Here is a 6475-nt window from a genome sequence, read left to right as displayed (position 1 = left end):
AATTTTGAAAGAGATACATCTTAGCTCTGGAAATTGTTATTGAATATGTCAATGCTGTTGTAATGAAATGCTTCTTCTAATTATATGTTTATTAAATAATTTAAAAAACTGATTCATGAAAGAAAAAAATAAATTTCGTATTATATCATCAAAAAAAATTCAGTGAACACTCTAAAAAATATTTAACCACTTTATTTAAAAAATTGTTTTATAAAACTAGTCTTTCCTGCTTATCTCTTAGGGCAGAAGCTGTGTACATTAAGTGATATGTCTGTTTACTCACATAGCAACTGTTAAAGACAAAATAATCGGGGTTGAAGAGATGGCTCAGCGGTTAAGAGCACTCACTTCTCTTGCAGAAGACCCAAGTTTGATTCCCAGCACCCACATGGCAACTAAGAACTGTCCTTAACTCCAGTTTCAGAAGAATGTGATGCCCTCTTCTGACCTCTGCAGCATTTCATGCATTGCACCTACACACATGCAGGCAATACACTCATATATGCAAAATGATCACTAAGATCATTTTGAGGGGCTGAGGATGTAGCCCAGTTACTAGTATGCTTCTTAGCATGCATGAAGCAAGCCCTGGATTTGATTCTTAGTACTTCCAAAACTGGGTGTATTGCTGCATGCCTTTAATGCTAGCACTCTGAATGTGGAGTCAGAGTTGATAGGGTTCAGGTCCAGGTGACCCCAGACCCAGAAACCATAAGGCTCCCACGAGGAACTGAGTCAGCCAACTCCGAGCCACCTGCAAGCTGACAAAAGCAGCTCCAGGAATTGGTGACCCAATGCACTGTGATCACCAGAGCATGCTCCACAGGCTGACAAACAGGTTTCCCAAACCCTGTAGCTGCAATGGTTTCCTGGAACCCTGGAATTGTAGAAAACATGTTTTACAGTAGATGTTTCAGCAGATACAGACAGACCCCACACCCTCCCTGAACAGCCACCGAACAGCCCCCAAAAGCAGAAAAAATAACTTTTTCCGCTTTTTTTTTTTTTCCATTTATAAGCTACCCCCCTGCAGCCATTAGGCTGCTGGTTTCACTCACTCCCTAGTTGAGACTCAGCCCAGCTAACTCCAAAGTAAACTCTCAAACTCTCACTTTGCCAGAGTCCTCTCTGTTTCTGTTTCACAGCAATCCCTACCAACACCTGATCCGATCCCTGATCCCGACCCCTGCGGTCTTTTGAATCTAACAAGAGTGGTTAGAAATTCAAACTCATCTCTGGCTTAGAGACCATTCTGGGCCAGATCTTAGGTCAAAACAACAAAAACAAGAACCCAACTCTTAAGAACTTTGACTTAACGCTATCCTAAACATTTTGAATAGGTGAACTCGTTAAATTCCCACAGGAGCCCTTGATGTATCAAAACAGAAGGTGAGCAAAGTGATTTACTCCTAAGGCTACATGGAAGAAGCGGCAGTATTGAGACTCAGAGCCAAATATGCTCAACTCTGAGAGTCAAGCCAGGGACCCTCCCACATGACTCCACTCCTAATTAAGATGTTTCCCTGAGATCTTTAGAGCCAGGGCAATCAAACATATTTTCTAAAGTATTTCCTAATGACTTTTAAGGACATCATTATGAAGTTATTGGACACAATGAATGAAAAAGCACACAGTTTAAGTTTTTTGGAAGTCAGAGCGGGAAGCTGACCAATGCTAAGTTTTATCTGATGTACAAAACCAAGAGCCTATTTGTGAGCATGTTTCAGCTTTCAGATCATTTTCACTTCCATGGCAATAACGATGTGAAACTTACTCAAAGACTTTTGATGTGACTTGAAAGCAGAAAGAAGGCAATCGGAGTGTGGGTGGGGGAGGGGATAAGAAAAAGTAGAGGGAAAAGTGGTTGAATAAGAAGAAAGTATGTGTGAAAATACCATAATAAAACCTATTACTTTGTATAGTAGCTTAAAAAAATAACTAAAAATTAAACAATATCATATTGAAACAAAGGGCCTCATTTGAAGAACACTTGTGAGTCAAAGGACCTGGCTGGAGTCTTTTGTGATGCCTCTTGTGGACTTTACTACACAGACTAATGGCACATTATTCACAGGATGATGATTGCCTGTTATGGTTTAGGTAATGGGTAAAAGTAACTGTGCTAACTTTTTCAGTTTTTATGAGCCATATCTTGTATTCTCTTAGCTCTACTTTTAGCTTTTGGGATTTGAGAAGCTGAATCTGGCACAAATTTACCTGAATTAATTCACTTTTGGTAAAGACTATTCCTTCAAAGAGATTGGCTTAAATTAATGTAAATCTTAGAAAAATATATTAAATAAAATTTTGGAGGGCTGGAGAAATGGTCAGTGGTTAGGAGTGCTGGCTGCTCTTGCAGAGGACCCAGGTTTGACACCCAGCACCCACATGGTGGCTAACAACTGTCCATAACTCCAGTCCCAGAGGAATCTGACACCCTCTTCTGACAGGCATTTCACAACACAGGTGCACTTACATACATGCACATAATATGCTTATATACATAAAATAAAAATAAGTAAAATATTAAAAAAAACTTTGGAATGTAAAACAAATTTCATATTCTATAGAACCACCACACTTGTTTTTTTGGTCTTTTTGAGACAGGGTCATCCTGTAGCCTCAGTTGACTGGGAACTATGTAGACCAGGCTGGCCTTGAACTCACAGAGATCCACCTGCCTCTGCAGTATGATAGTATGAAAGTATGATATTTAGCATTATTGATTCTGTAAAAACATATGTCATTGTGCAAGTTTATTATATTGAAGGCATTGTGGCTATAGTTAGACAAAGAAATGTTGATGCATATTTAAGACAAATAAGGGTGAGCAAATAATTTATTTAATTGTCATTATGTATTTTCTCATCACGCTGTATATGAACCTTTTGAAAAAGCCATTATGGAGCTGCTCCACATAATGACAAGTTTTCTGCATACTTTTAGCCTTGTTTTACAAACATTTCTCTCACCGTACCCTCTACACACTTAACAGATTATCATACAAGGGTTTGTGTATCACTCTGCTGTATTCAGGCAGGTTCCGCCAATTACTAGAGAAACAGACATTTTTCCAAATGGTTTTATATTTGATGTCTGTTTTGAGATGAACTATAATTCATTTGGAAATGTGTATTTTTCTTTTAACATTTACATTTCTCAAGAAAACATAGACTTAATCAGAAAATATGCTATTATTAATGCCTAGTGCTTGTAAGTATTAAATAACAGCTGAAAGCATCAGTAAGTGTTTGATAATTTATATGTGAAATAATAAAACTCCCTGAAGGGGAATGTGAATATTTAGGCAGGTTTGTTTCATTCAATTAGTGAAGGCATTCTTATGTTCAAATGAAGATTTACAATGGATAATTCTTATGGAAAGAAAAATGCATCATTATAGAGTATAAAATTTCATAATGTCTCAGGACATGTGATTTATCTTCATATTTAGACTTTCATTGTTCCATAATTTTCTAAGTAATGTTAAGACATTTCATAAATGCAACTATATTCTATTTGCTTTTATTTTGAACAAAAGAAAGAAAGAAAAAATCAAGGTCATCATTATGAATGGGGTGCGAAAAAGATCATTTCCAAATACAGAAAATCACGTCATATTCTGACAGTGGGAGAAGCATTGTTATCTAGTTTGAGTGCAGGGGGCATGTTCCAACAGACTGGAACCCCAGGAGAACTAAGCCTGTGGTGCAGTAGGAACACTGCTGGAAGATTAGACTGAATCCTTGGCCTGGAGAGATGGCTCAGGGTTGAGCACTCACTGCTCTTGGAGAGGACCTGGAACCAATTCCAGCACCCACATGGCGGCTATCAGCTGCTTTATCTCCAGTTCCAAGGGAATCTGAAGACCTCTTCTGACCTCTGCAGGCATGGCATTAAACAGGTGCACTTATAAATGCAGGCAATACACGTATAAAAATTAAAAAAAAAAAAAGATTATAGTAAATCCAACTCCTCTGTGCTGTACCAGGCTGTTTACGTGCTTAAACTTTGAACAGAATGGCCGTTTTAAATCCCTTAAGGAATATGGAATTGGTAGTAAAATAACTGATGGCTGGATCACCCCCACCCCATCCTTGGCCTTTGACTCTCCTCTTCCGATAATGCTAACCCCTTCCGCATTCCCAGAGACACGGTACAAGCCCCACTCTGTGATGAAGTGGTGGTGGTTGGAAACCTTGGGTATAAAGTCATAGACTTTTCGCCTGACTTTGACAGCAAACAGACAAGTTCCCAGTCCGCAGTTGGAGCTTACCCGGATACAGGACCTGCCATCTATGCGCTATGACAAATGCCACTTCCATTCCACATTTTCTTCTCTATGAAGGAAAAATTTTATTTCTTATGGGAAAGGTTTTAGAAAATTAAATATCCACTTAAATATCTGCATTAAATACCATTAAATGATGTGCTTTATACTTTTAGACAAAGTTTCTTTGAAACTTTTTAAAAATCATGTTTTGAACAAAAGTTATGTTTTACATTTTTTTAAATAAATTCCATTCACTAGACAGCATGCACAAGTCCTATGCAAGCTCAAACCAGACAAAATTCCAGCATAAACACGGAGAAGTGGGTATGAAATCCCAATCCAAACTAAGGACATTTTGAATTAACAACTGTTAGGATGGGGAAAGACAGTGTCTTACAGGACTGGTTCTCTTGGTGGGCCCAGTGAATGGATCCATAGTAAAGGACATGGGAGAACATAAAACATACTCTATAGGCCACATTATGTGTATATATGTGTATGTGTGTGTGTGTGTGTGTGTGTATGTGTGTGTACATAATATATATGAGACTTCATTAAATTGGGTGGTGGCAGAGGGGAGTGGATTTAAATGCTAACAAATTATATTGTAAGAAAATCACAAAAGTTCAATAAAATATGCAAAAAAGACCTTAACATATTTTATTAATCCTTTCAGAATTTTATACAATATATTTGACCATATTCACCCCCATTTTTCTCTAAATCTTCCTGGATCCACCCCATTACCTCATCTCATTCCAAATTCATGTCTTCTTATTTTGAAAAATAATCCACCAAGTCCAATTTATGCTGCCAATATACTCATGGCTGCGTGTTTATGCACTGAAGTGATGTCACCAGAACTTTAATCTTGGTATAGTTGGCCAATATAACTTCAACCAACTGAAAATGGCTTTGAAGGCCTTCACTTAGTTGTGAGTGAGATTGATTTGTTTATTAGTCAGTCCCTTGTGAAGTCATTTTGCACACTGGCTATTGTTTTAAGAGACGCAAGATTGTGCTACACTTTGAGGCATGCTTCTGGATCTAAATTGCATGGAAGAGTGGACATTTATCTTTTATTCATGCAAAGTATGGCTAGGAGATCAGGTGATCTTCCAGCATAATATTAGCTAATATTGAAGCTCATCTCTTCTCTGTAGCCCCTGACCTCATGCTTTGTGGACCATAGGTCATCTGGATGGTCTTGTCTCTGATCCTCTTTGCTTTTGGCTGGGATTAACAAAGCACTTCTGCTCACTTCTAAGTCATATTGCAGTGACTTAGGCTTGCAACTTTGTCCATATAAGATGGTTGAAAACTGATGGACAGTACTAAGTGACACATCCACAGTCGAATCTCTACAACTAAGGCTCACAAAACATAGCAGAATAAGGGATAGAGAGGGCTAATGCACCCCTCAACTCTCACCAGTGAGGCTTCCATGCACATCAAAGTGTGATGCACACAGAAAGTCACAACTGGCCAATTTTGGAGAATAAGAGACTGTAGAGTGTAGGGTGGACTCCTATATGGAACCTCATCCACCCATGGCTCAGGGGCCATTGCAGAAGAGGAGGTGAAAAGATTGTAAGAGGGCTGGTCATGAACCCAGAGAGGTGGAAGACTTCTGGCTACTGGAGACTTACGTGGAACCCATGTCAGCTCAATTAAACAAGGGCCCAAAGGGGAGGTAAGAAATAGGTGGCAGGCTAGCACCAGATTGAGAACTATTTGAGACTGATTGCTGTTGGGTGAAGGAGAGTATAACTTGCATACAACAACTAGTTGGGTTGAGTAGACTCCAGTGGACATTTATACACTGAAGGACATTTGGGTACAAACACCTGAATGAATAAGACTCAGCATGCATGGCAGAGTGCATAGGGTTCAGTGGGGAGATAGAGGGAGGCATGGGTGGGGTCTGTATTTGAGTGGGAAATGATGTGTGAAATTTAAAAAGCTCAGTTAAAAAATCTAAAAAAAATTTAGTCTTTTTTTTTTGCTCTAGTAGCATTTTTGTTCTAAATATATTTTGTGTGTATTTGCAGAGCCACACAAGATCTCATTTGTCATTAAATGGTTAACTTTTTTAAAGTTTCAAACTATTTGTATTTTTAAATATAAAATGCATTTTATTGGGTCTCTTTTAAATATCAATTCTGCCAATTTGCCTTTCTAGTACAGTGTATATTCGATTTA

The sequence above is a fragment of the Nannospalax galili genome, unplaced genomic scaffold (genome assembly GCF_000622305.1).
Source record: "Nannospalax galili isolate Female #2095 unplaced genomic scaffold, S.galili_v1.0 scaffold235, whole genome shotgun sequence".
NCBI classification, from domain to species: Eukaryota; Metazoa; Chordata; class Mammalia; order Rodentia; family Spalacidae; genus Nannospalax; species Nannospalax galili.
This window is presented reverse-complemented; position numbering follows the sequence as displayed.